Source organism: Pinus tabuliformis, chromosome 1_2 (assembly GCF_031772625.1).
Source record: "Pinus tabuliformis cultivar Carrire ecotype Pingquan chromosome 1_2, CPIR1, whole genome shotgun sequence".
Classification (NCBI taxonomy): Eukaryota; Viridiplantae; Streptophyta; class Pinopsida; order Pinales; family Pinaceae; genus Pinus; species Pinus tabuliformis.
This window is the reverse complement of record NC_142298.1, coordinates 896,789,181-896,799,569: the sequence shown is the minus strand read 5'-3', so window position 1 is coordinate 896,799,569 and position 10,389 is coordinate 896,789,181. Positions and strand designations below refer to the sequence as shown.

At 41.2% G+C, this 10,389-nt stretch overlaps 1 pseudogene; it reads right to left on the bottom strand.

The window, feature by feature from the left end:
- Positions 1 to 2,691: 2,691 nt before the first annotated feature.
- On the bottom strand, positions 2,692 to 4,369 carry LOC149208839 (aldehyde oxidase GLOX pseudogene; annotated as a pseudogene).
- Between the last annotated feature and the right edge of the window lie 6,020 nt (positions 4,370 to 10,389).

Genomic DNA, 10,389 nt, shown 5'->3' with positions numbered 1-10,389 from the left:
TTAGAGAAAGCGTAGTAGAAATTCAATTATAATTTCTGGCCAAATGAGTGTTTAACATTTTTTTAAGGGGATATCTATATGGTAGATACCTTGTGCTTACGTGTGTTATGCAACTACTGTAACTACTGTAGTTGGTCAACCTCCATTCCAACTCGCGATACTGGGTTTATCTATGATTATGTTGTGCCCCATGGAGCACTAATTAGTAATCATGTTGCGGTGATCCGATTGGCCAGTTTTTCATGCATGATGATATTTGTTTTATTTAGCAACCAATGTTAAAAATACAAGGAAGCTGAAATGAAACAATTATCATTTAATCTTCATCCATATTTAGGCCGATAGGCCTCTCTTTGAAAGAGAATTTCGTCGTCCTTTTCATTCTAAGGTTGACACCTGGCATTTTTTTCAACAACAGCTAAATTGACATCTTGGTATTTTGCATGTTGTAGTTTCGCATTTGTTAATGCCACTGTGGAATGACATTCCCTGTTCCTGCGGGGCCCCATACATTGGTGTAATTGGTCGCTCAATTAATCAAAGGATCAGTGAGCATGCAGCACACTTGAGGAATGGTAGGGCCAAGTCCTCAGCCCTGGCTGAGCATGCTGAGAAAACTAAACATCAAGATCGAAGAGGCTCAAGTTATCGCAAGAGTGGCACAATTTCACCATCGAAAATTGAGGGAGCCCTTGAGATCGAGAAAAGACCTTTGAATCTCAATAGGGATGACGGCTGGAAGATTAGTAGGTGTTGGATCCCAGCCCTTTTACCTTAGCCTCTTCTTCGCCTGACCCGTCTCTGTTGGCTTAGCTGGTCATTGTTTTCTCTTGATATCATTGGTTTAGTAATAGTAGTTTCACCCTTTTAATTATTCACCCTAGACCTAGATTATTAATAATTAACTAATTGCAATATTATTCATTTCACTCATATATTAAATAAAAAAAATAAAAATAAATAAATAAATAAATTAAATTAAATTAAATTAAATTAAATTAAAAAAAAAATTAAAAAAAAAAAAGAGAAAAGAAAGAAGAAAGAAGAAGAAGAAGTAAATAAATAAATAAATAAAAATATATAAAAAATAAATAAATAAAAATAAATAAATATATAAAAAAAAATAAATAAAAAAAAATAAATAAATAAAGATAAAAATAATAATAAAAAAATAATGATAATAAAAATAAATAAATAAAAGTAAATAAATAAATAATTAAATAATTAAATAAATGAAAATTAATAATAATAATAATAATAATAGAATATAAAAATAAAAAATAAATTACCCTAATCTATTATTGATAATAATATTCAAAAATGTTAATTTAAAATTAATATAGTAATATTAACTTGAGGTTAATATAATGCAATAATATTACTGTAAATAATTAATTAAATAATTAAAAAGTAATAATAATAATAACTAAAATAATAAATATATATTTATATATTTATATATATATATATATATATATATATATATATATATTTACTTTTATATATTTTTTAACCGTTAGAAGACTTTTTAACCATTGCCTGTTCATATAGCCGTTTATATAGCCGTTGAAGGACCTGCATACTCTATTTAACGGATTGCTCAGATTTATTTCTGAACTTGTCCCGACGACTAGTTGGTTCAAATGCGTCGACAAATGATTCTCTATGTGATTTTGCTGAAATCTCTAACAATCAAGTATGGATCACAGAAGTCTAAACTCTTTAATATGAAAACCATAATAGATATATTGGCTCAAAGCCAAAAATAAATAAATAATTATCCTTAACTTTCTTCTTATGCTTTAAAAATAGTCTAACCCAAATAGAAGAGATAAGAAACTATTTAATTATTTCTCTTGAATATTCTAGATAAAACTGTTTGCATAAATTAAGTACAATGAGAAAGCATACTTAAACTACTTGGGAGGTGTAATGTTTCAATAGTGAGATCAACTAAAATGTTTTTCCTCATCTTTGCATCAGTGAATTTTGTATGCATTATAGATGAAATTCCATTCTTCCTATCTTTTTATTGGAATTTAATAAGCCTTCACTACTAATTATTAAGATAATAACTTTCTCATAGACTTGGACTATACATCTCATATAAACCAGTGATTTTAATCCTCGAATTAAACTGTACCAATGATCCATTAAAATATATGATTACACTAACGAGTATTTTAAGCTTTCCTACCTCATATCCTATTCCTATGTATCCATTCACATTTATTCATTTTCACATTTATTCATTTTCGATGTAAAAACACAATCCATTCATTTAAATAATATGATTCACTTCGGGGTTCCCTTTGCCACTTCGAGGGTATGCTAGTATTTGGCATTATCTAGGATGGTATAGATTACACATTTTACCCTAAGATTATACGAAAAATGTAAAAAAGAAACAAAACGAATATACCAAATTTAAATGACGTGGAGAAAGATTTAATTGGAATTGGACTGTTTCGAGTTTCAATTTGTAAACACTTTTGAATGCGGAACACTTTTAAAAGAGCGGCAAATAATACATTACAACATCACAAGGAACAGGTAGATGGACTCCTTATTCATTTACATTGCATGAAACTTAGACACACGAGTCGATCCCTTATTAGATTCCATTATTACACTCCAGCAGTAGAGTTGAGATGCGTGAGTGGTATGGATATTTCCAGAGAGACAGTATTATTAGGCTGCTCCGAATTGAACCCATTGCGCGACGCTGGGAATGCCCCTGTTGACAACAAACATCATGTAATATCCAGGCGGCGCAGCCACTCCGCTGGGAGGAGCTGTTACCGACACTGAGTAAACGTTCCGTGTGTTGGGGAGAAGGGCCGGTCTGGAAGCTGCGAGGGTGAGCAACCGCTGGTTCATGGAATGACTGTGGGTTGTGAATGACGGAGCGTAGATGTTCATTTGGACAACGCTGGCGGGGGTCAGTCTAGCACGCACGGAGAAAACCACTTTGAAGGAGGCGCCGTAGCTGATGGAAGTGGAGGAAACGGAAATTATCCGACGGCGGAAGATGGCGTAAATAGAGTCAAGATAATAAGGGCTGTAGCTTTCCAGGCGGAGCTCTGTTGGGAAGGGCGTTCCGGTGAAAACGTAGCCGAAGTGGGCGTTGGAGCCGCCAACGAGAACTCTTCCGTTTGCCAATACACTTGCTGTGGAGTGGTACATTCTCGCAATGGTAGTGTTTGCGAGGTCAGAGAAACGGGCGCCGAGAGCGGCGTTGGGACGGTAGAGTAAAGGGGAGAAGACCGGCGCAGTGGCCATGTCCCACCCGGCCACGCCTTTCCCGGCGCCGTTTATGATAATGACTTCTCCGTTGGGGAGGAGGAGCATGTCGCTCATGGTCCTGGGCCCTGTCATGGTCTCCATACTCCACACAGGATTGACGTCAGTTATGACCATTCTACCAGTCGTTAAGGGCGTCGATAAAGTTGCCCGCTTTTGCTGAAGCGAAACCGTTATCGGGGCATCCCCCGCAGACGAGGACTTCGACTTTCTTAAATCCGTCGGAAGCGGAGAGGGGAAGCATGACGGAAGACCCTGTGGAAGGGTAGTTTCTGGGGCCATTCCCCGGCATTGTCGGATACGTCCTCACCACCAAGTTTTTGTTGTAGTCCAGCAGAATGGAGTCCCTATTGGCGAAGATGAAGAGGTTCCCGTCCGAGCAAAGGTGCAGAAATGGATACAGATTGTTCTCCACCTGCGCGCTGGTACGCGTCTGAGACAAGAAAGGCAGGCTGAAGGTTCCCTCCCCGGGTTTTTTGGGAACGAATTCGTAGGTGAAATCGCCGGTTCCTCCCACGACGATGATGCGGTTGTCGGGGAGGATTTGGTTAGAAGCGTACCACCGATTGTGTGCGAGATTGGGAGCCTGCGATTCATCCCAGTCGCAAGCTCCATTCGTGCAGGGGACGAAGTAGCGGATTCTTCTTGCACCATCTCGCCAACCTCCGGTGTGGACAAGTGTCCCGTTGGCGGCGAAGGCACCGGATGAACACCAGGTATCGGTGAAGATCTCGAGCGGCCTGACCACGTTGGTGTGCACGTTATATTCGATGGAATGAGCCCAGCAGTCGTAAGTCATTGCCTGATCCTGTGGATTGTCGCGGCATCGACCATTGTCGAGCATCAGCTGCGAAGGACCGAAGTTGGTCCTGTCGAACATGACGACTGTGTCAAGATGAGTAACAGTCATATGCATGGCAGAAACTCCTCCGTTCTGTACGAGAAGGTTCCAACTCCCGGGCCTCACAGACTGCGCTGCTGCGTCCCGTAAGAACGTGTTCATGATCCACAATACAATTATCGTAACATTCCATAAACCGTAGTCCCTATTCTTCGACTTTTCCATCGTAATTGAGACTCTGGAAGCACGGTTCTCCCGTTGTCACAGACAGTGAAAGATTAACGATAGGATCGACGAGCAAGTGTTGATGTTGCTGTATGTGAGCGGGTTAACATTTATATAGCGCACGAGAAAGTCATAGAGTGCACACAAGAACAGCAATAAGATTGGAATGGATGTGATATCGGCTTATCCCGTGTCTATCACACTATATAATAATGATAGCGTTTCCGGAGAGTTTTCCTTAATGGGTTTGCTCTTTCTATATTCGGGGCATTGGGTTGCGTTCTCAACTGAAATGACCCGGTGCCTCTCCTAGTTTATGTTTAATTTCAGTACGTACCATCAATTTATTAGTTTAATTCTCTCTCGATCATGATAAAATTGAACTCCAAGTAGAAATTCAGTTACAATTTCTAGTCAACCCAGCGTTCATTTTTTAAGGGGATACGTATATCGTGGATACCTCGTGCTTACGTGTGCGTGATGTAATTACTATCGTTTGTCAACCTCCAGCCCAAAGTGGCGATTCTGGCTTTATCTATGATTATGCTGTGCACCATGCAGCACTGATCTAGTTATCATGTTACGGTGATCAAATTGGCGGGTTTTGTCAAATCGAACTCGAACTCCTGTGCCTGCCCGGTGTGAGTGATGGGAAGAATTAAAATATTTTGAATATGATAGAACGATAACAACAATAACTCGGCCAGCATAGCCTCGTGCCTTTCCGCATTTATTCTGAAGTGATCTTATTGTGGCGGCTAACCAGACCCTTGAAGGAAATGGAGTTATCGGGTTCAAGTCAAACCAGCTTTAAAACGCCCACAAAAAAACGGTGCAAAAGAAAGCCGGTAAGAGGATAGGGAAATATGGAATGAAATAATAAAGTAAAATATATAGACAATTAAATACAATTTAAATTTGAGTTTTTATAATAATAGGAGATTAAATTTAAGAGAAAATTTACATTAACATAAATATCTTATTCTAGAACAATGGCATAGTAATGATGGTATCTTTCCACTTCCCCTCCATAGTCTAGGCTTTACTATATGACGTTTGAGAAATGGAGGAAGTAACGAGGTGGGATAGGAACCAATTAATGACAAATATGAAGAGAGAAAATGAAAGAAAAGAAACCCTTTATACTCAAGAAGCATAAAAAATGCATCCACGAACTCCCTCATACACTAGATCATATAAAAAAATCATCGAGCTCCTTGCCTCCTTGCCAATAATGAGAAAGAAAACAAAATTGGAAAAAAAGGAAACTTGAGAAAGAGATGCTCATTTGAATATAACACTAGGCTCACAAGCATCTCTAGCCAAATTTGGCTACTATGTGAAGTTTCTTTGAAATTTAGGTATCTTTTTTCATTGTATAAAGACAATTTATCAAGCAATGCTCAAGTCATTTCATAGGTTAAAACAAGAAGTTGATAAAAGTAATATTCTTTTAGCAGTCAATCATATTTTTATTGGCCATTGTATACCATGACTATATCTATAGAGGGGGGTCACATTAATATTTATAGAGTAATGAAAAGCCACAAAACCTAGATTGCACATAGTTCAAGTGTTTGTAAGAAATTACCATGATTACAATTCTATATCAAGTTGGACAATCATCCAACTAGATGCTGAGTAGTAAAAAAAACCATACACAAGATTTGACACTCTTTTATTATTAGTAGGTTGCATTCAAAGTGAGCACTTCAAACATCTAGAAATTGAGTTTAAAACATCTCTAGAATGCGTAAATAATAGTGCACGCTAATTTGTGTACAAGCTACACGATTCAAAGGTGTAGGAGAGTATAGTGGGAACAAAATCCCATATCAAGAGAAGGTCATTATAAGGCCATACTTTGTAATTTCCAATTAAAAAAATGTCGATAGAGAGGCATAAAGTTGCTATGAATTCGCTAAGAAAAAAATATATAAATGAGAACATCAATAGCACTAGTAAAAGATAATTTGCTTCACTTTGCAAGAATACAACTACTCTAGAAAAATAATGAGAAGCAAGTACCTTGAAAAGCTCTCTTATTTTCCTTTTTTAATTAAACAAAATATCATGGAATGGATCCTCTACAGTTACAAAACACATACGTACACAAATGCAAAAATAACAATCATATACTTGATCACCCCTTGGCAGCACCTAGCGGGAGCCCCATCTCCAGATCTCCTCGGAAGTCAAACCCATGGTATGGATAGTCTAATATCAGCTGGGGGTTTGACTAGAACCAATTCCGCACCACATCGGTCCAATACTAATCCACCTCTCCTCCACCCTCCCGAGGCATCACCCGTCCGCAACAGTGCATGCGCGGCTCCTGAGGCAACCACATCGGTACTGCAAGTACATGGCGAAACATCACCACCCTCTCATAGAGTATGCTGCATAACACACTCCTGTAACTAAAAATATTTAGCGTTAAGCATTAAACCTAGGTAAGTTGCGACACTATCCCCTGCCGCACTAGTTGGGCTCAGTCAAAAAATGCTCCCACCTGAAGTCACCACAAAATAGAGATATGCGACCCCGAGCATCGGTTGGGGAACGCCAAGCCCACCAGTCTAACAATCGTAGCCAACGCTTCTCGCTCGGCTAGATCCTCCACTGCTGTGATCCTCATATAGCCATTTGATATAGGGTCTGGACCACAGTGCTGCTCAGCCCAAACCCTCATGCAAGCATCACCTCCTCGAAGGGGATAAAGAAGCACCTTCCCTTGTGGCATCAAACCGGTCACAAAATAAATGTCAACCTCTGTGAGGATCGGGAGGTTTGTATGACGAATGACCATCAACTAGTGATCTGCATCCCAACAACTGACCAAATATCACAGGAACCTGTCCTGCGGCCTCATCAATGGGTTCTAAAGAAACTTCATTAATCCGCACTACATAAGTTGCTGCCTTGCACGATCATCCTGCGTCATAGCGTTTCGGAGAGGAGTTCAGTCTCACTCTCTCCAGATCATCCTGTCATCAAGGATGCCATAAATTAGAAAGGAGAACCCCTCAAGTCCTCATAAAAATAGAATGGGGGCCAAAAATCCATTCTTTCCCCCACCTAGCGCTTTTTTCCTAAATAAGGGCACGGTGCGCTCGCTTGTATCCCATACAGGTGCACAATCGGTGCACATTCACTTGAGAAAGATGAGATGAACCCTGGACAGGTCTTGTCACGCCCCCAAGCCGGCGATAGTCTTTCAACCACTCTAGGCGAGGTGCGGCACCACCGAACACTTTCTTTTCACCAATACTTATGTTCGTGGACTACGCCTAACCACTTATCCTACTTAGTTTGTGTTTCGCAACCAAGTATTATTAATGTTTCCTTTATACCAATGAACACCCATACACATTCATTATCATCAACAATTATACATGAAGAACACAATTGCACAGTATAAAGGGAGGGGCAACTCCCTGAACAATGAGTCTGCCCGAATAATATATTATACAGTCTTTCAATATTACAAAGATTTACAAGTATACTTGGAAACCCCAAGTTTCATACTTAGCCAAATTTAAAATCTTCAGCAAACTCGTTTGCCTAGCTCGTCGGCACCTTCGCACGGTTGCCACACGACTCACCAACCCTTCGTTCACCCCGTCGCACGATCGTGTTGTTTGTCCAACTCGGGCGCACCTCGTCATAACCAAGTCGCCACACATGGCACCTCTGCATGAGTCACACTTTTGTTCACAATCTCAACACTTCACCAAAAGTCACACCATGCACACTTGCACAACGGGCGGGCGCTCACCCGAGTCACCCAAGAACCTGTGCCAAGTCGTCGCACAAACCGGGTGCCCACGCCTTCGTTTCAACGTCGGGCGCTCCTTTGCACAACCCGGGTGCCACACCCATGCACGCCGTACACTTCGACCGACGAGCGACCCTGCCCACGCCAACGCCTTCACCCGATACTTCGTGCGTTCACTGTGTGCCTTCGCCCAAGTTTGGGTGCATAGAATTGCACTCCAAACTCACACTTGTATCCTTGATCTGCGCTCTTTTCTCTTCGTTGTAGGCCAAAGATGTTGCTTGAGCAATGATGCCAAATGAGCTCACGCACCACCAATATTTATGAGTGGCAGGGCAAGGTCTTGGCTGCCCAGCCGACCTGCCCACACCCTCACTCCATTGCAAATACACTCTAAACATGAGTCAGCCTTACTAATTTTGTAGGTCGGCCCCGTGGGTGTTCAACCAAGCTCCCACGCATATATAAACTCCTTGCTCCTCCTCTACGCACTTGTATTATGACATAACACCTCCACGTTGTAGGTCCGAGCTCGCACTTCCTCCATTTGTCATCGCACTTCATGCCGGAGTGCGCGCAAGGACTGCAGGTCCTTACATCCTCCTCCACCTGAAGTCATTTTCATCCTCGACAACATACCATCCTGGTAGCCATCCACCAAGATCATCAATATATGTCTCATCCTTGGTCCATGATGTCAACTCCTCCACATACTGCAAACATCCCTGCAACATATGTAGAGCTTCCATCTCCATCATGTGTCATCCTCATCCTGTGAACTGTCATCCTTCTTGCCTGCCTGATGTCAACATCCCTCTGGTACACTGCTAGCCCTCATGACTCGAACTAGTCGGGTGATCAATCCAACTGTCACGCTCAAATCATAAGAATGTCCATCCTTATGCCTTCACCAGTCTATCTCGGATTTTGCCACATCCTGGACTCACCAAGAATCTCTCCCATGCTCAGGTCCATGGACACTCCATCCCATCTACAACATGTCATGATGCTTGATGCCAATCCATCCCTGCACCATCTGCCATACCTGCTCAACCTGTTTTAAAGGACTCACTGCCATGAGCAACTAACAATGAGCCCCATCTTCTTGTCCTCTAAGAAGATGTGGAGGGAGTAGAGCCTGAAGGCTCACCCTCACTAATCATCTCAATCCATCTGTTAGGATTTTCTATCTCCATCCTCTGTAAATAAGTGACCTGATCCTCCTCCCATACATTCGGCCTCACATATGCCTCATCATCATCATCATCATCCTCGACCATTTCTAGCCTTCTTGAAAAATCCAATATACTATCTGAAAAAATCCTGATGACCAATGACTGCTCGGTAAGCTTTGTCTCAACCGTAGACAACCGCTTACTCATATCTTCCATTCGCTTCTCACCCTCCATTTGCATTACTGCCAACTTACAATCAGGCTTTGTCACTCCAATGGTTGGTACACCAATGGGTACATCCTCCCTTCCATCATAAATATACAGCCTCTTCAAATGTGGAACAATCATAGCATTGAATTGTTTCAAGAATTCCATTCCCAGCACAGCTTCGTAGTCATCTATCCACACTATACTGAAGTTGACCTTCCCTGTCCACTCACCTAGTGTTGCGTCCACTTTTTCAGTTATACCAAGAATACTATCAGGAGGAGAATTGATTGTCTTCATCTGTGCCTTCATCGGTACAAATTTTAGCCCAATTCTTCTCGCAGTATCTTCACCCATAAAGTTGTGAGTAGCCCCACTATCCACCAGAGTGAGTATATCAGCACCCCCAACCTTCATCCGAGCATACTCCAACCTGTTCCTCCCAGGATCCCTCCGAGAGATCACCTCTATAGTAGTAGCACCACCAAGTATCTGCATCATCCCCATAGAAGCTTCTTCATTCTTTGTATTAGACTGTGCAATTGCAGCCACTGTCGGTCTAGAAGGACAGTTCTTCACCGTATGTGGTTCAACACATATCCGACACTTCAAGGCGTTCTTCATCTTCGACTTATCATCCGATTTCGAAGCATCATCCTTCTTCTTCTCTTTCAGCTTATCAGACTTCTTCTTCCTATCATTAGAAGTCTCATCATAATGCTCTACCAACCTGTCCACAACAGCAAAAGCTTCTTCAAGTGTTCTAATCCTCTACCTCTTCACTTCATTACGTGCCCAAGGCTTCAATCCAATAATGAAATTGAACACCTTGTTCCTCTCCGCCATGTTAGGAAGTTCCA